The 26649-nt window shown below is 42.8% G+C and overlaps 1 long non-coding RNA gene across 2 annotated transcripts in view; it reads left to right on the top strand.

The window, feature by feature from the left end:
- The window catches only part of LOC103785313 (uncharacterized), a 487514-nt gene that overhangs the window by 114299 nt on the left and 346566 nt on the right, over nucleotides 1-26649 (top strand). For both annotated transcript variants that reach the window (XR_008625483.1, XR_010112248.1), the window contains exon 2: nucleotides 9291-9345. This is a non-coding gene — a long non-coding RNA (uncharacterized LOC103785313). The remainder of the gene's footprint in view (nucleotides 1-9290; nucleotides 9346-26649) is intronic.

Here is a 26649-nt window from a genome sequence, read left to right as displayed (position 1 = left end):
GTTGACTAAGCTTTGGGATCCTTCAGGGTCTCCTCTTTCTATCTGTGTGACTTTGGGTACATTACACACCTATTTTAACTTACTCATCTGTAAAATTAGGATGATAATAGCACCTGCCATGGGTAGTTGCCGAGAGAATTAAATGAGATAATACATGAAGAGAGGTTAGCCCAGTGCCGGGAATATTTTAAGTTTTTAATAAATGTTCTGTGGTATTTTTATTATCGGCAAGCAGCCTCAGATCCACAGACTGATTTTATTCTTACATGAACCTTAAGAGGTTGAAATTAGGACTTTACCCCAGTTATGATTCTTAGAAGAATCTTAATTGAGATTCAGGCAGATGAAGTGACTTGCCTGAGGGCAAACTTCTTAGAAGTGGCAGGTTTGGGTCTTGAACTTTGATTTTGATGCCAAGTCTCACAGGTTTTCTGTTCCACTGTGACCTCATGCCCTGGAGAGGAACACAAATGTGGGGGGCAGACAGCATGCAAATGGAGGCAGCCTGTAGTCCTTACCTGGAAACCTCACGGGAAACCTCACCCAGCCTGGACAAGGACGGGATTGACAGATTGACAGCTCTTTCTCGATTCTATGGGTGGTGGTGCATGGCCATTCTTAGTTGGTGGAGCGATTTGTCTGGTTAATTCTGATAAGGAACCAGACCCTGGCATGCTGACTGGTTACACGATCCCTGAGCAGTTGGCATCCCCCAGCTTCTTAGAAGGACAAGTGGTGTTCAGTGACCCAAGATTGGGCAATAACAGGTCTGTGACGCTCATATATATCTGGGGCTGCACGTGCACTACACCAACTGGCTCAGTGTGTGCCTCCCCTACACCAGCAGGCGCTGGTAAACTCTTGAACCCTATTCGTGATGGGGATTGGGGATTGCAATTATTCCCCATGACCGAGGAATTCCTAGTAAGTGCAGGTCATAAGCTTGCATTGATTAAATCCCTGTTTGCCTTGATAAGTCCAGCTCAAACTGGACTTGAGGTCTGACTTTGGTGAGACTCACTCTGACATCCCAGGTAGGAGATTATACCTTCTGGTCTCTTTCCAGAAACAGGGCATCAAAAGTCTTACTTTACTCCTGAAGGTTTGCAGTAAAAATTAAATATTCAGCTATGATAAGTGGCTATAGAAATGCAGAGTGTGAATGGGACCCTACTAGGTATCCTAGGTATAGGGAAGTAAGACACATAAGAAATTTGCTTCTGTTTATGACAGGAGTCATTCTGCTAGGCATTCACAAATCTGCAGCCATCTAGCCCAGTCTGAGGCTGAGGGTACACCCAAACTCATTGAAGAGGAAGGGGCTTTCATTCTGCTCAGTCTCTTGCTGGCTGACTCCCCAAGACCTAAGCCCTGCAAGTGTCCCCAGACCCATCTCTCACTATGCCTATCACCTCTCTCCTATGCTCTTCCAGAACGGAAATTTGTCATCTTCATGTTTGAACCTCTGGGGCTTGGTGCAGGCAATGACTGAGCTGAACAGAGAAGGCATTTGCTCTGTTTGAAAAGCAACACCTGCCTCTCCCTCCCTCCCTCCCTCCCTCCCTCCCTCCCTCCCTCCCTCCCTCCCTCCCTTCCTTCCTTCCTTCCTTCCTTCCTTCCTTCCTTCCTGCCTTCCTGCCTTCCTGCCTTCCTGCCTTCCTTCCATCTTTCTTTCTGTCTCTCTCTTTCTTTTCTTTTCTCTTCTCTTCTCTTCTCTTTTCTTTTCTTTCACGGAGTTTCACTCTTGTTGCCCAGGCTGGAGTGCAATGGCACGATCTCAGCTCACCGCAACCTCCGCCTCCGCCTCCCGAGTTTAAGTGATTCTCCTGCCTCAGCCTCCCATAGTAGATGGGATTACAGGCATGAACCACCACGCACAGTTAATTTTTTGTATTTTTAGTAGAGATGGGGTTTCTCCATGCTGGTCAGACTGATCTCCAACAGCCGACCTCAGCTGATCCGCCTGCCTCGGCCTCCCAAAGTGCTGGGATTACAGGCATGAGCCACCGCGCCCTGGGATTACAGGCATGAGCCACCATACCTGGCAACACCTGCCTTTTCACTGATGCTGCTGTATTTTCCTGGCATTTACTCCTGAAAGCTCCTACCCATTCTGCAGGATGCATCTGTTCAGATGCCACCACCGGATGCCTTCCTGGATTGTCTCCTCTGCTTCTATGCATACCCACCCCAACATAGCACTTCCTGTTCTGTGTCAGGCTTCTGTATGGGTCCATCTTTCTTGGAGGACAGGAAGTGCCTCTGGATCAGGGAGCATGTCTCAATTTTTTTTTTTTTGAGTCAGAGTCTTGCTCTGTCACCCAGGCTGGAGTGCAGTGAGTGGTGCATCTCAGCTCACTGCAAGCTCCACCTCCAGGGTTCAGGCCATTCTCCTGCCTCAGCCTCTTGAGCAGCTGGGACTACAGGTGCCGGCCACCAAGCCCGGCTAATTTTTTTGTATCTTTAGTAGAGACGGGGTTCCATTGTGTTAGCCAGGAAGATCTCCATCTCCTGACGTCGTGATCCACCTGCTTCGGCTTCCCAAAGTGCTGGGATTAGAGGCATGAGCCACTGCACCCAGCCTGCCTGTCTCAAATTTATCTCTGTTTTCCTAACACTCAAAGTTGCCTAGCATAGGGGACAGAAGGTCTTGCTGACTGACTGGCTGGCTAAATGAATGAATTAAAATTAATTTTCTTTTCTAGATAATGGTCCTCAGCTTCCTTCCCAACACTGTTTCTTCCTTTTTAGTAAATCTTAGATGGTTTCTACCCATTCTTGTTCCATTTGTTGCTGGCAGTGATCTCATGATTCCAGCTGAGGAAGAAGAGAGTGGGTCTGGAGAAGGTGGTGGCTGCTGGCTATGCCGATGTGTTTTAGACATCATTTTAGAAGCTCCTGAGAGAACACTATCTTCAAAGTAGTGTGCATGGTAGGGCGGAGGTAGAGTACATAAGAGCACCAAAGACCCAACCTGTGGATACCTCTAGCCCCCTTGGTGCAAATATTCCTTGAGATTTGTACTGAGAAATCCCACCACGTTCACTATTTTCGCCTTTCAATTCATACTCCATGCTACAGCATGAGAAATTTTTATTTTATTTTATTGTTATTATACTTTAAGTTTTAGGGTACATGTGCACGATGTGCAGGTTAGTTACATATGTATACATGTGCCATACTGGTGTGCTGCACCCATTAACTCGTCATTTAGCATTAGGTATAACTCCTAATGCTATCCTTTGATCATTTTGTTAACTTCCCAAGATATCACTAGAAAATCTGCTAATCAAGCAAAACTAAATCTATTTGAACTTACCACAGTGATGGAGAACACCACCTTGAGAAAGGTTTTGGAGAAAGAAATTGGTGTCTTAGAAGAGGGATGTCAGAATACATTTATGGAGCCTTGGGGTCTGAGTTTCGCTGGCTTAAGGCAGGCTTTTCAAGGTGGGAAACTAATTGGCTGGGCAAAGTTTGTGGTGTGGCAGGGTAGGACTGGTGAACATCACGTGGCAAGGAATCGAAGTCTTAATAAGTCAGCTGTTTTGGGATCAGTAATCTGTTTGCTCTGGTTAGCAGACTGTTGTATCAGGTAGGTTGATCTGCAAAGATTTCCTAAAGCAGACAGTGGACTTACTTATTGATTTACGGTCTTTTCTTTCCCAGGTAATGTTTTCCTAGGACGAATAGTGAAGTCATGTTGACACAGGTGGTCTCAATTCTTGGTCAAAATAGCTCTGGCATGTTTGATACAAGTGGTCATAGTCCTCAATATCCTCAAGCTTCCACCCCCATCCCTCCGAAGAACAAAACAAAACTTTGATAGCTTCCCATTGCCTTAATAATAAAGATTAAAATCCTTAAGTATCCTTGAATGCCTTACCTATGTTGACCTCCAGGTTATTTCTGCTTGCCTCTTCTCTCTGAGCTCCCTTGGCCTTCTTTTCATTCCCTGAATGTGCCACATTCCCTCCAGTCACAGGGTATTTGCAGGCCTCCGTGCCTGTAAATAAATAATGTTGCATTTGATCCTTACACACATACGCACAATGCTTTATGAACTAAAAACCATAATTATCCTCCCTTCAGTGATGACAAAACTGAGGCACATAGAGGTTAAATAACTTGCCCGAGGTCCCGTTTCTAACAAGAGGATGCACTAGAGTGCAAATCCAGGCACTCTGGGTCCAGAACAAACACACTTCACTGTTATTCTATCCTAAGTCCTGCGTGTCCCCATCTGCTTGGCTTATTTGTTATTTTCTCTCTGTGTTTCCTAGACTCAAGGCTGCCATAATTGAGGCTGGGAATGGAGGGTGGAAAATGCTGGGTGGGAGAAGCAGCTTAACTGTGAAGCTAATGAACCTTAAGCAGTGACTTATTAAGGGTCGGGTGGTGGGAGCTCTGTGTTTCAGTTGCAGTCAATAATGGTTTGTCTTATCTGTAGAAAATTTAAAAACAATAATAAGACTAATTAAAAATTGGTCTGCTTTTTGTTATCACCATGCTCTGGCAAACCTAAATGAAGTCAGTGGTAGAATATTCCTTCCTGCTAGGGCAGGCTGCTTGCACTGACCCCACTCCTTGGTAGACCACTGAGTTCAAGCCTCAGGGCTCCCTATTTGCATAGGCTCATTCCAAGGCCTGGGAGGGGCCGTAACAATGTGTTCGCAAGATCAAACTTTTAGATGCAATTTGAAAAGTGAAATGTTTGTATTACCATTAGTTAAGACCACCATCAATTTTATTCCAACTTCCCCTCTGTCACAGTTGCCCCCACGTAGAGTAGTCGGAGAGCAGTCAAGGGCATGTCTAGGATCCAGTGAAGATAAAGTTGAGCTCAGGATACATTTAGGTGGTCTTAGTGGGGTGTATTTGTCTTTTACAATGACTTCCACTCATTGTGATCGGTAGCGGCCTTGGTATAGCAATGGCTTCCATGCTATTCTAGAAGCCATTTTTATACTAAGTATTTTCTAATGTTACTTATCTACATTATGGCAAGTCTTATGGCACTATAAATGTCCTATGGCAACCAGCACTGGAAATGTGTGGCTAATAAAGTTTGAAATATGCAAAGCCAGAATCCAGTTCCTAGAAAATTCTTCCAAATTTTTTAAGCCACTTAAAAAATTCAAGTGGTTTTCCCTAATTTAATAACAACCTTTAAAAATTATATATTACTAATAAAGAGATAAGAAGCTGAGGCTGGGCATGGTGGCTCACGCCTGTAATCCCAGCACTTTGGGAGGCTGAGGCAGGTGGATCACAAGTTCAGGAGATCGAGACCATCATGGCCAGCGTGATGAAACCCCATCTCTACTAAAAATATAAAAATTAGCTGGGTGTGGTGGCGCATGCCTGTAATCCCAGCTACTGGGGAGGCTGAAGCATGAGAATCGCTTGAACCCAGGAGGCAGAGTTTGCAGTGAGCTGAGATCATGCCACTGCACTCCAGCCTGAGTGACACAATGAGACTTTATCTCAAAAAAAAAAAAAAAAGAAAAAAGAAACTGAAAAACATTTCTAAACAGCCAATAATTTAAAAAACTAACTTTGATGAACCGTAATAGAGGAAAAACTAAATTAACTTCTGGTCTGTCTCTCTATAAAAGGCATTTCAAATGGTTGTAATAAAAATTGTAGTAATAAAAAGCTTATAAAAGTGTGTCAAGCAGTTAATTAATATAGATATTGTACTATTTCCTGGTTTTGTGCTGCTCGTTGTATTTGTCAGTGTAGAATTATTTTAAAAAAGTCTGCTCTTTGTCCATATCTGTTACAGAGCCTCAAAAACCCTTGTAATTTCCTGATGATAGGAATGTCTTTGTTATGCTAAGGAAGTGATTTATAGTGAGCCATGAGGTAACATCAGGATCAAGGACTGATCACCAGAAAGACCAAGCATATGATTAGAGAATTGAAATTTTCAGCTGGTCAACCTCCAGGGAGAGGCAGAAGGCTGTAAAATTACATGGCCAGTGATTTAATCAGTCATGCCTGTAATGAGGCCCCAATAAAAACTTGGGACAATGAAGCTCAGTGGAGCTTCCTGGTTGGTGAACACATTAACATGCTGGGAGGGTGACCTGTCCTGGCTCCATGGGGAGAAGATGCAGAAGCTCTGTTTCCTCTAAGACCTTGCTCTATTTGTACCCTTTATAAAATAAAACTGCATACAGGTATAGCATTTTCCAGAGTTCTGTTAGTTGTTCTAGTGAATTGGGCATGAACATGCTGGGGTTGTGGGAACCCCTGAGTTTATAGCCAGTTATTCGGAAGTATGGATGGCCTGAGGGCCCTTCCTGCAGCTGGTGTCTGAAGTGGGGACAACCCTGTAGAAGAATGAACCCTTGGCCTATGGGATCTGACACTAACTCTGGGTGGTCAATGTCAGAATTGTTTTGCAGTACAACCAGTTGGTGTGGGACCATTTGGGGTTTCGGGTGGTTAGTGTCAAAAACAACAGGAAATAGAATTTGCTAGAATGACCCTGACTCATTGAAACATGTGGTTTGGAAAGAAAAAGAGTGAAAGTGTGGGGAATGAGGACCCTTTTGTTCCTGAGTAGCCATGATATTACCCACAGTATGAGGCAGCAGCTGTGCTGTGATCATTTATTACAGATGAAAATTATCAATAAAATTTTTTTCTATGTATCATTGGATGCATAAGAAATGCAAAATTCTAAGAAAAAAATCAAAATATACGATCCCTTTCTTATTTATTTATAAGAGCTAAAATGAAAGTAAGAAATAGGCCACATTTAGATTCTTCCAGTCTGAACTGCAGCTTCTAGTCTCAGGGTACATATCAAAGGAAGATGTTGGAAACATCCTAATTCTGGCCAGCCCAAGATACAACCACTAGCCTCAGAGCTAATTCCAAAGGAAATGATCATACTGACCATAAATAATAAAAAAGGCTAGAGTGATCCCCAAGATAATGTGATCTCTGTCTAGAGGAGAGAGTCTGGTGAAAATCTTTAAGTGACTATTAAGAAAAGGGATGAATGAAGCAAACACTGATAGGTTAGAAACATATCTCTTAAGATTGGGTGGAGCAGTGAGACCCTCTGCCAGTCCCCCAACGTTAAAGAGCCCCAGACAAGTCTGTTTACTCCAGTATGGAATAATATTAAAAGCTGGAAAGCAAAGACTACAATAAGAAACCCAATCTGGAATTGCCTGGAGCAAGGTCGCAGGCAGGCAATCAAGATGAGAACTGACAAAAGGGCTGGGTCCCTGGGCTCAGCCCCCAAGTGGGGACCCAAAACTTTATGCACTAAGGAGGATTAAATGGACAGAGGGTGGAGAAGAGAAGTTTCTGAGACTCCTTGACACAGGTGTCCCATGCACCCAAACCCAATGGAGAAACTCTGGAAAGGGCTGCAGTTAAATTGAGAATATAGAAATGTAAGACTTGATAGAACTAACATGAAAGTTTAAATGAAGACCCGAATGTTTAAACAAGCTTTGTATGAAGAGGCAGTGTCTCCTTTACCTGAATGTTTTATGGGAATAGATATTACATCTGATTAGGGAACACTTCCCTTACCTAGAATTGCAGAACCAAAACCTGTTGGCAAAGTCCCAACCAGGGCTGCAGTTAGGAGTGCAAGGGTTGATGGCATTAAGGCGAAAGTTTGGACAAAATTCATTGCATTCAAACAGGCTTTATGTGAAGTGGCTACATCTCTTTTACTTGAATGTATTATGGGGATGGATACTATGTCTGACTGGGAAATATTTTTTGTTGTTGTTTCTCCTACCTACTATTATAAAACAGAGGGTGTGCAAATCTGCCTTTCACGCAATATTAATTGGATATGCTAAAGGAAAACCAAAAAGAATGAGCACATACAGGCTGTTGCTAGCAAACAGTGTAGAATAGAGGCTGGAGTGCTGGTATGGATAAATTCCCTGTTCAATAACCCTATGTGGAGTGTAGACTGAGGTTTATGTCAAAAGCCTGCCAGCATCTCCCAGGGATGAATACTGGAGATTGGGACCATTTAAGAGGCAGTTGCTAGCTTGCTGTCTGACATGGATTGAAGCTTTTCCTAAAATTGAACAACATAAATATCTTGAAACCTGAACACGCTACTGGGAAAATGCAGATACTCAGTATATTCACAAACAAGTAGATTCTTTTCCCTCAGGGACCAACTTTGGAACCATCTGAAGAGCTGCTGCATTCTATTGTCACTCAGACAGAGCTCTATACACAGTTCTCAATTGACCAACAAAGAACTGATTTATGAATGACAGTTCCAAGTGATTTATGAATGACAGTTCCAAGTTAAATAGACAATATCCTGTCTGGAAGCCCACCACTCTGATTGAAGAAGGTAAAACAAAATCAGCTTAATCAGCTGAATTGCATTCTGTGTGCCCCATTGTTTGGATTTCTACCAACTCATGGGCAGTGGCCAATGGCCTGCCAACATGGTCAGCAGAATGGCAATGGAAAACTGACCTATTAGCACATGTCTCTATGGGGCATGGCCCTGTGGACATCACTATAGGAATTTGGGGGGTATATTAAAGTAGGACATGTTGATGCCTGTCAGAAGAACCCCATTTCAGATTTGGAAGGTAATTCAAGTTGACAAGTAGATTCCCTGTGTGCTCATTTGAGGTGGCCACCAGCGTCCATAAAGTGAGTGGACATGGTGGGTAGAGGGCAGCAGTGCAGAGATGGGCTGAGTGTAGACAAATTCCTCTTGCACTCTCTGAGGCACAACACATGAATGACAACTGTTCTGTCTGCCAACAAGAGAGACAGAGACTGCAGATGGCTATGGGACAGACTCCCTGGGGAAAGCCTGCACATACCTTGTAGGTGGATTACACTGGACCAATGCTAGTAGCCTCAGTGGGTGGGAGGAGGAACCAATGGGTCTGGACAGGAACAGACACTTACTCTGGATGGGGCTTTGTCTACCCAGTGGGAGATGTAAATGCTCAGAGCACTAAAAAAACACTGCAACAGAAGACATTGCACCAAGTTAGAACCCTGAGTTACATTTTTTTCAAAATAAGGGACATACTTTCATCCTCAGAGTGATGGTTTGATAGAGAATTGGAATAGGCAGTTTAAATATTGAATGTCTAAAACAGGATTTGCTGGCAGGGAGATGTAGGCATGAAGGGCCGGCTTACAGACCTCCACAAGTGTAAGCTCACACTCAACGTGAGGGGCCAAGGAGATGTACTTTGTAGTGAGTTCTTTTAAATCGAAGTAATATTTACTTTCACGCCTAATGTTGTATTTATATTTTATAGAAACCCTCCCGCTGATTCGGAAGAAGACCCTGCAAACCAGGATCCACCCCACTGGGTAGGTTTACTTTATTTTTTTCTTCAGTTTTTGCTGGTGATCTTAGAGGGCATTGTCAGTAACTTTCTTCGTACAAAAACATCTCTGCATTATTATTATTATGAATTATTTTTATTATTATTTTAGAGATAAGGTCTAACTCTGTTGCCCAGGCTGCAGTGCAGTGGTGCAATTATAGCTCACTGCAGCCTTGAACTCCTGGGCTCAAGCAATCCTCCCACTTCAGCCTCCTGAGTAGCTAGGACTACAGGCATGCACCACTACACCTGGTTAATTTTTTTTTTTTAAATTTATTGTAGACACAGAGTCTTTCTATTTTGCCCAGGCTAGTTTCAAACTCCTGGCCTCAAGTGATCCTCCCACTTCAGCCTCCTGAGTTGGTGGGAGAATAGGAGTGAGCCACTGTGCCCGGCCTGTGCATTATTAAACTAATCTCATAATAATTGACATTTATGGAAGAGTGAAAATGTGCCTGGTGCATGAAATACCTGCATTGTGTCATGTAATCCTAACGGCAGCTCCAAGAGGAAGGAATTGTCGTCATTCCCATTTTACAGCCGAGAAGACCGAGGCTTTGAGCAAATAAATAAATTGCCTATGGTCACCATGATAAGTGGTGGTCCACATGAATGCAGATAGTCTAGCTCTAGAGTTCCTGCTTCTTAACTGCATTCTCCTGCCCAAGGGAAGGGCAGATATATGGAGCACCTGCAACACACGTGGCATTATCTCATTTCATCCTAGCCCTCCTGGCAGGTGTTTATGTCTCCTTTTTACACAGGAGGCTGCTGAGGCGCAGAGAGGGGAAGTGGCCTGGCCCAGGCCGACAGCGCAGGAGAGGAACCAGCATTCAGGCAGTGTGCTCGCTCTAAGCAGGGCCCTCTTCTGCAGCAGGGCGCTGTTGCTTCCAGGTGTCATCTTGCGTCCAGACTCTCTTTCCCACCTTCTGCTAATGCCGTTCTGCTCCCGGCCTCCTCCCAAGCCTGCATCTCCTTCAGGAAAGCAAACCTCCCAGAACCCAGGTCCCTGCAGACTTCCCACTTGGCCCATCTGTGAGTCGTGAGACACCAAAACAAATCTGTCAGGAATCCTGGATACCTGTCTTTTTTACATTTGTCCTTTAAAGAAATGACAACGTATTGCTCTCTTATGGCAGGAGGTTTTTAAATTTTTTAATTTGCTTTAACAAATTTTTTTAAATAAAGCCTTTCTAATTTGGCTCAGTTGCCCTGGAGGCAATAAGGGGCTGTTTTGCTGGGCGATCCTTTCCCAGTTTGGCCAGACTCCTTGGAGTTGTATTTCACAATTTAAAGGTAGGAAAGCAAACACTGCCTCATTAAAACGTGGGTGCCTGTTTGATTCATTAATCATCTTGCCCTAATGCTTCCTAATAAGTCTGTTCATTGCTATTCATCACTGTGCTTGTGGGAGGAAACTGCCAGCTGTCGCAACTTTCCTCTTAACCCCTTGTCTGCCCACATCCAGGTCCTGTAATAGAACATGGGCTATGAGAGTGAAGGTTTGCAAGAGAGGGTGGGTGGTTTCTCCTGTGAGCCTTGGGTGCTGAGAAGTTCTGTCCTGTGAAGTCTTCTCACCAATGAAACAATGTGACGGTGCCCCAGGACTGGGTACGTGCCCGAAGTCAGGTGCCTTCTCTAGTTTGACAAGCATGACACTACTTCCTGATGAGTACAGTGCTCCCCATTTTGCGGATGAGGAAACAGAAGCTCCAAAGTCACATCACTGATAGGTGCTGAGCTAGGATTGGAGGCCACGTGTGATGTAACCCAATAACTCTGAGCAGCCAAGGAAGCCACTGGCCCTCTGCCTCCCCTTGAGATGTCTGCAGCATGCTACTGGGTAGACTGGGATGAGCGTGGGCTTTCATATCAGACAGACCTGAATTAAAATTCCATGTCTGCCACTTTCTAGGTGAGCTGCAAGCCTTTATAGAATGATGATGATCATATGTAGAAAGATGATGTTATGAGGCTTGAATGAATGCCGTAGGAAATGCCTTGCATAGTGCCTGGCAAGTAGTAGATGTCCGACAAATAGCAATTTTCTTCAGAAAACGCCTCCTTCTACGGTGGAACAACCGTGCTTCTGCCTGAACACTCAACACTGACCTCATGTTCACCATCACCTGCTCCTACTCATCCTCCAGACCCATTTCAACTCCACACTGCTAGAAAGTCCTTTCTGATCCCACTAAATGAAATTAATATCCATCTTAGACTATGGAAAAAAAGAAGCTGACCAATACGAAGCCTGCTAGCACCAAGAACGGGGCCAGCCCATCTCCCTCTCTCTCCCTCAGTGGCTTCTCTAATTAACTGCCCTGCAGGAATGTTTCTGCATTATCCTATCCTGGATCAATGGGAGCTAATGAGATGTCAGGGAACGAGTCTACACAAAGGACTTACTTGAAAGTTTGTTCTTTTTTTTTTTCCTAAGATCAAACTTTCCCCAGACTTTGAAAACACCACACTATTTTGTTTTAATCATTTACTAAGATTCATGGACTTTTCAACGTAAATTGGCTCTGGGATTTGAATTTGAAAATACCCAGATTTCAAAAGATTCAAAACTTCCATTTATTAATCAATGTACTTTACTGATCCATTTGTATATTTGACAGGTAAGTAATATTCACCGTCTTCATGCTGACCTTGTAAAGCCAGAGTATGTGCATATAGTTCCTGTCCTCAGAGCTGGGCCAGTGAGTGTACACAACCCAATTACCTGATTACCTGGTACCATGCACGCTTCACAAGTGCCGACTGCCTCATTTGTCCAACGTATCCTCAGGATGAGATTCGTGATCTCATGACATGATAGCCGGTGGGAAGGAATACATCATTCTTTTTAAGTAAGTCAGTTGAAATGGTTTCTCTCTGTGTGGTTATGCCACCAACTGGATACACATTTTAGGTTCATCATTTCATTTAACTTTGGGTTTTAGAAATTTATTTTAAATGTAATTTTGTCATATCATTATGTAATATAGGTATGTGTTTCCTAAATCACACCTACAAAAATATGTAGTCAAAGAAATTGAGTTTGTATCCCTGTCCCTCCACCTGATTCACTTTCTTTCTAAAAGAAAGCATTTTAAAATCATGGCTTATCTTTCTGCTGTCTTTCTAAATATGAACAAAAGGTAGAAAGATAGATAGATATACATGTGTATAGATGTAATATGTAATATAGGTGATCTCTATTTTGTTCATCCATCCATCATCCATCTATCCATTCATCCATCCGTTCATCATCCATCCATTCATCTATTCATCCATCATTCATCCATCCATCCAGCCATCCACCCACTCATGCATCCATCCGTCCATCTCTTCATCATCCATCCTATCCACCCACTCATTCACTCATCCATCCATCCATCCACTCCATCCATGCATCATCTATCATTCATCTGTCCACCCATCCATCCATCCATCCACATGTTCACATGCTTCCTTCCTGAGATGACTGATACCATATCATACTCTGTCTACCTTGCACTCTCTCTTCAGCAGTGCATCCTGCAGAGCCCTCCATGAGCACACACAGAGATCTCTCTTACTCCTTTTTACAGATGCTTCTGTAAAAAGGGCTTCACTGATGGTTGTGCCCCAGTTTTTCAGCCAGTCCTCAGTTGATGAGCAATTGCGGTGTCTCCAGTCCTTTGCTATTATATATACATTATTTATTATTTATTTTGTTTAGATGCATCTCTCATCAATAGTATTAGATTTGACTTTATTAATCAATATGGAAAATATTTTTATTTTGGTAGATGAGTTAAGCCCATCTGTATTTATTGATGGGATTAATATATTTAGTTTCAGTTTTGTCATATTTTATATTTATGTAAAATCATACACATATATATGTGTGTTGTTTATATACATTTCCTTTTAGTCTCTTCTGATATACATTTTGATATTTAGGCAACATTGTTTTAGATTTTTTATTATTATAACAAAAATTATCTTTATAAGTGTATATGATCTTGTTAGTTCCTTTTTTCCTTCTTTCCATTTTTCTTTCTTTTCTGCTACTGTATTTTGGACCCTTACCATGAATAATCTCGAAATTTACTAGTGACTTCTCCTCTCCCTCCACTCCCTCTCCCCAACATACCCTTTTATTCCCAATTAATATAGTTGACCCTTGCACGACGTGGGTTGTGGCTGTGTGGGTCCACTTATATAAGGATTTTTTTCAATAAATATATTGGAAATTTTTTGGAGATTTGAAAGAATTTGAAAAAACTTGCAGATGAGCCACATAGCCTAGAAATAGCAAAAAGAATAAGAAAAAGTTAAGTAGGTTGTGAAAGCATAAACTTTATGTAGATACTATTCTATCATTTACTATTGTAAAATATACACAAATCTATTATAAAAAGGTAGAATTTATTAAAACATATGCACACAAACACAGACAATACATGGCACTATTCTCAGTTAAATGTAAACAAAGGTAAAGTTGCAATATTAAATCATAATTGCATAAATTTAACTGTAGTACCTATGGCACTACTGTAATAATTTCATAGTCACCTCTTGTTGCTATTGCCTTGAACTCAAGTGTTGCCAGTGTCTGCTCAAGATTCCATGTGATGCTAACCACCTCCAAGTAACCAGTTCATCTCTCCAGTAAACTGCATATTATAGTAATAACTAATCTCAAGGTTCTCGCATAGTTTTCATTGTGTTTAGTACAATACCATAAACCTTAAATAACACCATGAGACTCATACAAAATGCCACTAGTGAAGCTCGAAGTACTCCCAAGAAGCAGAGAAACGTCATGGCATTACAAGAAAAAGTTCAATTGCTTGATATATACCAAAGGTTGAGGTCTGCAGTTGCAGGTGCCAATATTTCAGACATGATCTGTGTCGTAAACAGGTGATGTAAACTTATGGCATTGATAGACACACTACTGTACTGAAAATGTATTTTCTCTTTTTATGATTTTCTTAATAATACTTTCTTTTCTCTAGCTTACTTGATTGAAAGAATACAATGTATAATATCTATAATGTACAAAATATGTATGAATTGACCATTTATGTTATTGATAAGCCCTCTGGGCAACAGTAGGCTGTTAGTAGTTAAGTTTGCAGGAAGTCAAAGTTATATGTGGATTTTCAACTGCATGGAGGGTTGGCACCCCTAATCCTTGTGTTATTCAAGGGTCGACTCTGTGCCTGTAAGGTAATAAGTGAGCTTACTCTACTTTTCCTATATCGTCTCTGTTGTTCCCCCATTACTCTGTAGTTTTCTGTCTTTCAACCTTAATTTATTCTTAGATTACAGGAAATGAGCAAGTTTCACCAAGAGTGAAAAAAAGCCAAGAAGTATGTTTGTATATGTGTGGGGTGGGGGGCGGGTAGTGAGTGGTACATACAGTCATCCCTTGGTGTCCATGGGGTATTTGTTCCAGGACCCCCTGCAGATACCAGAATCTGTGATGCTCAAGTTCCTGGTATAAAATGGCATAGTATTTGCATATAACGTACACACATCCTCCCATATACTCTAAATCATCGTTAAGTTACTTATAATACCTAATACAATGTAAATGTTACATAAGTAGTTGTTATGCTGTATTGTTTAGGGAATAATGACAAGAAAAAAGTCTGTACTTATTCAGTACAGACAAAAATATTTTTTCTGACTATTTTTGACCCATAGTTGGTTGAATCCACAGATGTAGAACCCATGGATACAAAGAGCCAATTGTATTTTTTTTTTTTTGACTAGTAGACACCTATTTAATGGTCATCACCAGCCCCATGGTTATGATTCTCTAGTTCTTTCAGTTTTCTGAAGCTCGTTTCTCAGTAAGAGTTCTTGGGAACAGTGTTCCCCGAGTTCTTGAGTGCTTGGGACAGTTTGTCTGCAGCCTTCGTATGGGAGATTAGTGTGGCTACATATGAAGTTCCTGGTTACCTTTCTTTTGTCTTGAGTATCTTGAATATGTTAATTTTGAGCTTCTGGAATAAAGCAGTACTTCAGAAAGTCTAACAAATATTTGGTTTGTTGTTTTCTCGTATTGCTCCAAGAACTCTTCTTTTTCAGCTTGTTTAACCCCTAGGTAGGGCAATGACACTGGGAAATGGACTTCCTGTTCAGCCAGTGGTCCTCCCACCAGGGACTAGCAAAGCTGAGAGGCGGTCCCAAGAGGCTATCTCCTCGGGCCCTAGTGCACATAAGGAGCCCTAAAAAGCATGTAAAATGCAGGTCCCAGAGCCTCACTCCTAGAGTCTGATGTAGTGAGTGTGAGGCAGGGCCTCAGAAATGTGAATTCTTAACGTCTGGTACTCATGGTCTGTAGACCACTTTGAGAACTACCCATATGGTGCAATTGTCTTATTTTGTAGATAAAGAAAATTGCTTAAGACCACATAGTGAGCTTGTATGAGAGTTGGATTCCTGACTGGAGTTGACAGGTTTCTTGAATCTCAACCAGCGTTCTCACCAGGGTAGCACAGGGCTCTGAAGGACAGAAAATCCTGGGTTTCATGGCTTGGGGGAATTGATAAGTGCAAAGACTAAAGTATAAAAACAGGCAAAGAAGCGGCCCGGGGCGGTGGCTTACGCCTGTAATCCCAGCACTTTGGGAGGCCGAGGCGGGTGGACCACAAGGTCAAGAGATCGAGACCATCCTGGCCAACATGGTGAAACCTCGTCTCTACTAAAAACACAAAAATTAGCTGGGCGTGGCGGCATGCGTCTGTAGTCCTAGCTACTCAGGAGGCTGAGGTAGGAGAATCGTTTGAACCCAGGAGGCGGAGGTTGCAGTGAGCCGAGATTGTACCGCTGCACTCCAGCCTGGTGACAGAGTGAGACTCTGTCTCAAAAAAAACAAAAACAAAAAAACAAAACAGGTAAATAAGCAAACAAATCATGCATAAGAAATGTAAACTGAGATATAAGAGGGACCTGATGAGGCCCAAATCTCACTGAGGACTCGCTCTGCCTCATTCATTCTTCTTGGTGGTGTTGAGAGGTAGCAGTTATTATCCAGTTTTATGAAAAGGAAAATGGGATATCCATAGAGAGAAAGTGACCAAGGATGCTGGGTAGTAAGTGGAAGAGCCAAGAAAGTTATGAGGATGATGATGGTAATGGAGATGATGATGATATGACAACAATGATAATGATGATGGAGATAACAGCCATGATGTCATGATAGTGATGATGATGATGATGATGTGACAGTGACAACAATATTAGCAAGTACAGGTAATAATTGTCATTTGTGGAGCTTGGCCCTGGGTCAGCCTTTATGTTAAGAATATTGCACACATTACCTCACTGACTCCACATCCAGCTCTAAGTTGTTAAGCACCAGGCCTATCTTCTCCAAATTCAAGATTTGTAATATTATTTTAATGTTTCACTATTAATAAAATATTAATAATACTGATATTTTAATATTAATATTATTTTAATATTTTAAATAACATATGACATGGTCCTCTTGCCACAAAGCAAGAAATCAGAGGGTCATTATTCTCTTGTTCTTTGTTCAAACTTTGGGAAGAAGAAACTATTGGGGAGTTGAAAACTTGAATTTCTGATGATCTTAAAGGCACCCGAGTGAACGAAGGAGATGATACTGATGGAATCCACTTGCCAGGACTATATAAATAGCAACTTGTACCTACACGGCACCTCATCTGCACACATCAAAGAACACATTAGAAGAATTAAAATGTCAAGTGGGTTAAATCTGAAATGCGACCTATCTTATTATCTTATGATGGGGGAAAAGCTGTCAAGAACTCAAATCTTCCCAGTTGCTTTGAATATAGCTGGGGGCTGGCGGGCCTCTTCTGGGAGCCTTGCCAACAGCCACTCTTAATGGAGCTGAAGTCAGGTCAGACAGTGTCCACTTTTACAGTCAGGTGTGGTCAGAAAGATTTGGGCAATTATTGTGAGGCTACTTCCCTGTGGTGTCTTTCCTAAAAATGTCCGTGTTGTTTTTAGTAGTTTATCTCCTAGTGCAGCAGTTGCAGTCTGGAACCTAAGTCTTCTGGCTCTTTGAAAACAAGCTTGTAAGCTTTTTTTCTGATCAGTGTTTTACCACTGGTTCTTTTGGAGAATTCTCTCCAGGGCTTGTAAGTAACAAGCTTAAGTCTCTAACAAGTCCAAACATCTCAGACAACTCCACTAGCCATCCACCTTGCTATCTGGTGGTCACCCAGATTCCAAAACATTGAGGAGCATGTATGGATTCAGCAGAGTCAAAAACTTTGGTAAGACCTGAAGGTGATTTCTAAATTGGAGAAATCATCTGAGATAAGATCACCACACATATCTGACAGAAATAGACCTCAGGAGCATGGTGAACTTGGTTAAGGGTCTGTCTGTTGGCCAGCACTCTGAGGAACAAGGAGCAGGAGATGGGGCATTGGAAATTGCTGGGATGTGCATTGGCCTCTTTCCTCGTGCGGGTTGTGGAAACGAGATGAGCTTCCAGTGTACCTGATGGTTGGAAAGTGACATGAAAAGCCAGTGTCTGGCAAAGACCCACCCTGCCATGGTGGAAGGCCACCTCCCTGCTGCCCACCCCAGGGACAGCCCTCCTCCTCTGGCTCCCACAAACAGATGCCATCGAGGGGGCTCAGTTCTCCAGTCCTAGTCCAAGAAGTGCCCAGAATGCTGTACCTATTGCTATCCATATTCATCCAGCATCTGCCTCAGATGCTTTTGGCTAAGTAAATAACAATTTAAAACTCAACCTGACTTAAAAAACAGAGGTGATGTGTTGACTCACATGATTTAAAATATCCAGAAATAGGGATAGCGGGGCTTAACTCAAGGTTTGCCCCTAGGAGCCAACAGCAACAGGTATGATGATGCGTGATAAAAATGTTCACCAAATGTTTTCCTCTTTGCCCAACATTTTTCTAAAACTGTTCATATTTAACTCATTTAATTATCATAAAAACACAATGACATAGGCATTATCACATTCCTTCTTTACAGATGAAAGAATAGAGGAACAGAGAGATTAAGGAACATGCCCAAGGTCGTGTAGCTTGTAGAGCAGAGGAACTGAGCTCCAATGCTTGGCTGTCTTGCACCAGAGTGCTGACTCTTAGCTACGGTACTGCGTCGCCTCTGCGTTAGGCTGAATTGGAATTGTTTGTTACCCTTGAAGAAGCCATGTTTTAACAGGAGAGGCAGAGAGAGGAGATAATAACAAAGCAATGTGAGGCATGTGAAGCCATGTGAAGTAATACTGGGAGGCACACAGCATTGCAAATCTATCTGACAGCTCCATGCACACAGCAAACCAAATCCAAATTGCCTAAGACAACCAGCCTTTCAACCCGTCTGGAGAAACCCTGGTGGTAATGGCTTCAGAAGTGCCCTCCCCAGCTCTCTATTTAGGCTATTTTTTAACGGGCTACATTGCTCATAATTACTTGTGTCTCCTTTAAGAGAGCAAAAATCCCTTGCCACTGGGAGTTTTTGCATTAACCCTCAGATTGATTTCGGCAGCCTCCTCTTGACATGTTAGGAAACTGGGGCATTAGTCAAGGCCCTGGGATGCCAAAAGCATCAGGACAAATGCAAGAGGAACATCCCATGATGTGCAAGTGATAGCAGCAAGGGCAGAGCCCTGAGTCAGCCCAACATGGGGTGGAATCCCAGCTGGCCACTCACGAGCTCTGTGACCTTGAGCAAGTCATGCCTTCTCTCTAAGCCTCCATTCTCACCTGTAAAATGGAGATAATAATACCCATCTTTAACATCTCAGGATTAAATGTGGTAATACAATATATCCAGACTCCTTTAGTGTACTATGGGGCACATGTCAAAAATTCAATAAATGCTTTTTATTACTGACATTTTCTTTTTTTTTAAATTTTACTTTAAGTTCCAGGATACATGTGCAGAACATGCAGGTTTGTTACATAGGTATACGTGTGCCACGTGGTTTGGTGCACCTATTGACCTGTCCTCTAAGTTCCCTCCCCTCTCCTGCCACCACCGCAGCAGGCCTGGTGTGTGTTGTTCCTCTCCCTATGTCCATGTGTTCTCATTGTTCAACTCCCACTTATGAGTGAGAACATGCAGTGTTTGGTTTTCTGTTCCTGTGTCAGTTTGCTGAGGATGATGGCTTCCAGCTTCATCCATGTCCCTAAGCATTCCTTTATACCAACAACAGACAAGCAGAAAGCCAAATCATGAATGAACTCCCATCCACAATAGCTACAAAGAGAATAAAATACCTAGGAATACAGTTAACAAGGGATGTGAAGGACCTCTTCAAGGAGAACTACAAACCACTGCTCGAGGAAATAAGAGAGGACACAAACAAATGGAAAAACATTTCATCTTCATGGATAGGAAGAATCAATATCATGAAAATGGCCATAATGCCCAAAGTAATTTTTAGATTCAATGCTATTCCCATCAAATTACCATTGACATTCTTCACAGAATTAGAAAAAAACTACTTTAAATTTCATGTGGAATCAAAGAAGACCCTGTACAGCCAAGACAATCCTAAGCAAAAAGAACAAAGCTGGAGGCATCACACTACCTGACTTCAGACTATATTACAAGGCTACAGTAATCAAAACAGCATGGGACTGGTACCAAAACAGAATTATAGACCAATGGAACAGAACAGAGACCTCAGAAATAACACCACACATATACAATCATCTGATCTTTGACAAACCTGACAAAAACAATGGGGAAAGGATCTCCTATTCAATAAGTGGTGCTGGTAAAACTGGCTAGCCATATGCAGAAAACTGAAACTGGACCCCTTCCTTATGCCTTATACAAAAATTAACTCAAGATGCATTAAAGACATTAAAGGTTTTACATTTAAATGTAAAACCCAAAACCATAAAAACCCTAGAAGAAAACCTAGGCAATACCATTCAGGACATAGGCATGGGCAAAGACTTCATGACGAAAATGCCAAAAGCAATTGCAGCAAAAACCAGAATTGACAAATGAGATCTAATTAAACTAAAGAGCTTCTGCACAGCACAAGAAACTATCATCAGAGTGAACAGGCAACCTACGGAATGGGAGAAAATTTTTGCAATCTACTCATCTGACAAAGGGCTAATATCCAGAATCTACAAGGAACTTAAACAAATTTACAAGAAAAAACAAACAACCCCATCAAAAAGTGGGCAAAGGATATGAACAGACACTTCTCAAAAGAAGACATTTACGTGGCCAACAAACATATGAAACTTTCATTTATCACCTGAAGCATTTAGTGACTTCCAAACACAGAAAATCCTTATCTTTCTTGCACATAACTTTTGGGATCACTTAGCATGGAAGCTCAGTCCATTGCCCAGCAGTTGAAATCTTTTTCTATTTTTATTTTTTTAAATTACAGAATTAGAGGTACAATTGCAGCTTTGTTACATGGATATATTATATAGTGGTGAAGTCTGGGCTTTGAAATTTTTACACGGTTTTATTGTTTGCCATACACTGTTGCAAATTTGTGTCTCCTTCAAGAGAGGAAAAATCTCTTGTCAGTGGGAGTTTTTTCATTTACCATGAGAGTGATACAGTAAATTGCAATGCAGTAATTCCAGTTTAGAGACTGGAAGGTCAGTTAAAATTATGCATTTTGTTGGGAAGATTGTATCTTTCAGTTACATTCAAAAGTCTATAATGGTATCATGATTCACCCTGCATGGATGCCAGCAGCCTAAATAACCAAGTAATTAAGCACAATATAGAAAGAGGCTTAGTTGAGGAAAAGTTTTAATTTGATAATGTATTAATTCATACAGTGAACATTTACTGAGTATCTACTATATGCAAAGCACAGTTGTAACCGTAGGGAACAAAGCAGTAAATAGAACAGGCAGGGTCCCACAGCTGATATTCTCATGACCCGTTACCGTTTTCTAGAGCATGGGGGAAGATGGACTGGAAGGGGAAAAGGTCCATGTAGGCAAGCTAAGAGTCTGTTACCCCAACACATACATTTCAAGTGAGACGTAGTGTGGTCCAAGGTAGGACAATGGAAATGGGCGGGGGTGGGGGGTTAGGGGTTGAGGGTTGGCAAGGAAAAACATAAAGATTTATTGAGAATGCGACCTCAATGTTGCATCAGCAAGGATGGGGTAGAGTGGGGAGTCTCCCACTGACTACAGTTGTGTCCAGCACTGGAATGTTAGGGGTGATTTGTGTGATTACTGTGCCCTGACAGCCCCCCAGGAATCTAAAATTCTATCCCTTTCAAAACAGGAAACATTTTAAAGCTCCACGCTTGGTTTTTGACACATAGCCACTGATATGAACTGAATGGTTGTGTCACCCCCAAACTCATATGTTGAAAACCTAATTCCCAATGTGACTCTGTTTGGAGCCTTTGGGACATGATAGGTCATGAGAGTGGAGCCCTGATGAATGGAATTGGTGCCCTTATAAGGAAAGACACTAGAGAGCTTGTCTGTTCTCTCTCTCTGTCCATCATGTGAGAACATAACCGGGAAGAGGAACCTCCCAGGTCTAAATTGGCCAGCACTTTGTTCTTGGACTTCCTGGCTTCCAAAAATGTGAGAAGTAAATTTCTGTTACTTAAGCCACCCAGTCCTTGATATTTTTGTTATAGCAGCCTGAGCCAAGACAAAGACACCTTCAATGAGAACTCATAATGAAGTTCAGTTGCAGCTTAAATGATCTCCTTGCCTCCTGTCTCTCTCTTTCTCTCTCTCTCTTTCTCTCTCTCTGTCTGTCTTTCTCTCTCTCTCTGGTCTGTCTGCCTGCTCTGCAGCAGCTGGAGACATCTTCCTAAAACATACACTTAACTGCAGTAGTCTCTTTGGTTTTCTTGTTTGTTTGTTTTTGTCTTCAGGAAAGCATCTGATCACCTTCACAAAGCCCACAGAGTTTGTTGCTGTCTGTCCCTGCCTGTCTGTAGCTCCATCGCCCCACCTGCTCTGTACCCAGCCACCCACCCCAGGTCACTCACCACATCCTCAGCTGGCAAAGCCCTTCTCCACCATGACCCCTGGCAAACTCCCACTCACCCCTCAAGACCCAGTTCAAAGTGCTCTCCCCTGCAAAACATTCACAGACTCTTGAAGGTAGAGTAAAACCACTCCTCACTTTGTATTACCCTGGGAGTTTGTGCCTTCCTCAGCAGATGGCTTCTGTACTGTTCCATTGCCCTTGCTGTGGGAGCTGCAGATGGGTTACAGGAAACCTCAGCCCTCATGTATGTATGTGTCTGTGGAGGTGGCTGCTGCCAGGACCAGGTCGCCTCTGGCAGTGAGCAGACAAATAGCAGGGGCAAGGTAAGGAGGGAAGAATAAAAGAGCGCTATCAGTCAGCCTGAGCAGCAGAGTGAGGTCATGAGTTTGTCTTTCTCTAGTAGGCCTGCCCCTCTGCAGGACTGGGGCATATCTCCCTCACCTGCAATCTACAGAGCTTGTGTGACAGTTTTATGTGTCAATTTGACTGGGCCAAGAGATACGCAGATATCTGGTTAAACATGATTTCTGGGTGTGTCTGTGACAGTGTTGTTGAAAGAGACTAGCATTTGAACTGGTGGACTGAGTCAAGCTGATGGCTTCCCCAGTGTGAGTGGACATCATGCCATCTGTTGAGGGCCTGAATAGAACAAAACCATGAAGAAAAGCTGAATCTTCTCTCTGCCTTACTGAGCTGGAACATTGATCTTCTGCCCTCAGTACTTCTGTCTCAGGCTCTCAGATCTGGATTGGCTCTCGGGTCTTGGAATTATACCACTGGCTTTCCTGGGTCTCCAGCTTACAGACAGCAAGTCGTGGAACTGCGTAGCTTCTGTAATCAGGAGAGTCAATACCCTATAATGTACGTATAATGTATACGTACACATATACATATGTACACATGTATACACACACACACACACAGTCTCACACATTTTATTGGTTCTGCTTCTCAGGAGAACCCTGGAGACTAGCACATGTTTGCTGAGCAATGAATGCCCCCACTGCCTTCAGATGCTACCTTCCACAAACAGCTTCTTGATTAATCTCTTCCGATGTTACCACCACCTCTCATCCCAAGGAATGAATGGGAGGATGCACTGAGAAATCAGGTAGATCACCTGCCCAGTGTTAGATGTTGTGGGAGCTGCAGAGGTAGGAGACCCACAGTCCTTCCCCTCAAGGATGGCCCCATCTCCCTGGAGAAAGTGAATGAACAGAAGACATCAAGTCTATGGCCAGGCATGGTGGCTCACACCTGTAATCCCAGCATTTTGGGAGGCCTAGGTGGTTGGATCCCTTGAGGTCAGGAGCTTGAGACCAGCCTGGCCAACATGGTGAAACCCCGTCTCTACTAAAAATACAAAAATTAGCCAGGTGTGGTGGCGCATGCCTGTAATCCCAGTTGCTCTGGAGGCTGAGGCAGGAGAATCGCTTGAACCTGGGAGGCAGACGTTGCAGTGAGCCGAGATCATCCACTGCACACTGCACTCCAGCCTGGGCAACAGAGTGAGACTCCATCTCAAAAAAAAAAAAAAGTACAACAGAAATTTGTTTTCTCACCAGTCTGGAGGCAGGATGCCTGAGATCTGTTGATTTCTCCTGAGGGCTATCTCCTTGGCTTATAGGTGGCTGTTTTCTCTCTATCTTCACATGGTCTCTTCCACATACATGTCTGTGTCTTAATCTTTTTGTCTTATAAGAATACTAGACATATTGGATTAGGCCCACCCTAATGACCCCACTATTAGCTAATTACCTCTTTAAAGATTCTGTTTCCAACTACAGTCACATTCTGAGGTACTGGGAGCTAGGACTCAGCATGTGAACTTGCGGGAAAGCATAATATAGTGCATAACAGTAACTTCCTTAGCCAGGGGCTGTATGGATTGCTCCAGTCCTCAGAGCAGAAACTGAGTAAGGGAGCTGAGCTGGGGGAAGGTGAGCAAAAGATTCTTGGGCAGTTCCTGAGTCCGCTGCCTCTGCCAGGGTAGCAGGCCAGCAGTGGACAGACAGCCAACCCTCCTGTCACACTCGGCTACCTTGCAATCATTTCCCTTGGAGATCTGAGTGGCTGTAAAATCTGCTGAATTCAAGGAGATGCCTTTCTGTCATGCCCTCAAAGAACTCACCAAGCAGATGTCTCTTGCTGCAATGAATGATAAATCAGAGCCCATAATGGAAGAGGCTGGCATCCTTGGCTCTGTCTATACGTGAAGGCTTTCAGTCCTCAGAAGGGCTGAAAGAAGCCAAATTATAGAGTTCACTTGGAGGCTTCAAAAGCTGGAGATGAAACTATTTGAGGTTTTTTGTCTTTTGCTTCCTCCTATCACACACTCTATTACTGCTACAGGCAAAACTTATAAAGAGCAATTTTCTTTTCAATAGAATTCCTTTTCTTTTAGAATATAAAATACAAAGTCCAATTTGCATCACATTTTTAGGGAACCTATTTCATGCCAGATACTATGCTAGTGCTTTCGTTCCTATTATATCAGCTAACCCCCAAAATAGCCTTGAAAGATACATGCGATGATTCCGATTTTACAGCTGAAGGGAACTGAGGCTCCATGGGGGTAAGGAAGTTTCCAGAGTCCCTCTTCTATGGGTTGACCAAGCCAGGACTTAAGCTCAGGTTTTCAGAGCTCGGAAACCTAAGCATAATGCACGTGGCTTGCTGACTTTCTTAGTACCAGAAGTACCTGGGCAAGAACCTGTGATATGAGGTCAGCACAACTGTGGCACAGACTAAGAACAGAGCCTTAACCTCATGCGCCAGCCTTCACTCGTGCCCTTTGGTGCCATTCCTATCCATCTGCTCTGAGCACCTTCCCACAATTTTTTTTCTTTCTTTCTTTGACCTCCTTATGTTCTCTCTGAACTGCAACAGCTTGGCAGTGTGGGCTCAAATGCATCTGCTTCTCTATAGCTCTACTCTAGGAAACAGATTTATTCCTCAAAAGTCTCCTACAATCTGAGTGCCAGAATTCCTAGTTCAGGTGTGCCACCAGCCCTCATCATAAAATCAGAGGTGTGTTCTGGGGAGGTGATATAAACAAACCAGAAGATAAGCACCCTATTCCAGGATGCAGAAAACTCTGTGAAATCACCTTGGGCAGGAGATGGAAGGAAGATTTAATAAAGCAAGATTATTACTAGCAAAAATAAATTTGAAAATAAGGTAACAGTGCAACTAGGTTTGCTCCATGGAATCATCATCATGACAGCCGGCACCTACGGGTCACTTCCTTTGTGCCAGGCTCTGTTCCAAGACCACCATGTGAATTAACTCACTCTCCATCATGACTCCATAAGGGGGCATTACCACTAACCACATTTTACAGAGAAAACTGAAACCCATAAAGATTGAATAATTACTCTACTTCATGTATTTGGAAAATAGCAGAGGCAGATTTTGAACCCAAGCAATCTGGCATCAGAACCCAGGCTCTCAATCATGCTGCCTCATTGTAAAGCAAAGTGATTGCTGCATTCCCTTACCGAGAAAGCTTTGGCTCTGAAGCTCCTTTGAAGGTGAGAATAGGTGGGGCCACCACTTCTCCAAGCATGTTCTTTCTAGAGGGGGTCAGGAGAAAAATTCAAGAAGTCTAGTAAGATCCTGGAATAAGGTCAATGAAAGCAATTGCTCCTTTCCTAAGAGTTTAACCACATAAATCACATAAACATCAGGGCGTATAGTGGCTTAAAAATAGAGAGTGTTTCAAAGTCCAGGAAAGAGGAATAAAAATATTGACAAACTCAAAAGAAGGCTTGTCAGCTTTCAACCCTGGAAAACACAGAAATCAGGATGCCTTGAACAGTTAGGAGTAGTGGGCCCAAAGCAGCTGACCCCCTGTCAGGTTGTTGTGAGGATGAATACATAACTTGAAGCTGAAAACTATTCAATCACCCAATTAATTCCACTTCTTCTGGTCTAACCTTACCATTAGGGCAGATTCTGCAGACTGGTTCATTCAATCCTCTCTGACATGCCTTCCTGTATCACCAAGGCAGGGAAGCTACGAAGTGTGTTTCCCGGACTTCCTCGTAGCTAAAGTTCTGTCTGCAACCTGGGTCCACCATGCAAGAGTTGGCAGGTGGAAGCGAACACCTGGCGGCAGTCAGGCAGGGTAGAGCTCGTGCCAAGCTTGTTGGCAGGGGAGTTTGGATCTTCCAGAGCAAGGATGGTGGAGCTTCTTGGTCAGCTCTCATTGTGCCGAAAGAGCATGAGATAGGGCAATAGGATTTCCTTTAGAATTATCCCATGGTATGACTGGGTCTGTTTTTGGCTGCATTTGTGTCTGACTCTG

This window comes from Pan paniscus, chromosome 4 (assembly GCF_029289425.2).
Source record: "Pan paniscus chromosome 4, NHGRI_mPanPan1-v2.0_pri, whole genome shotgun sequence".
Lineage (NCBI taxonomy): Eukaryota > Metazoa > Chordata > Mammalia > Primates > Hominidae > Pan > Pan paniscus.
Note: the sequence above shows the minus strand (reverse complement) of the source record. Positions and strands in the feature narration are given on the sequence as shown.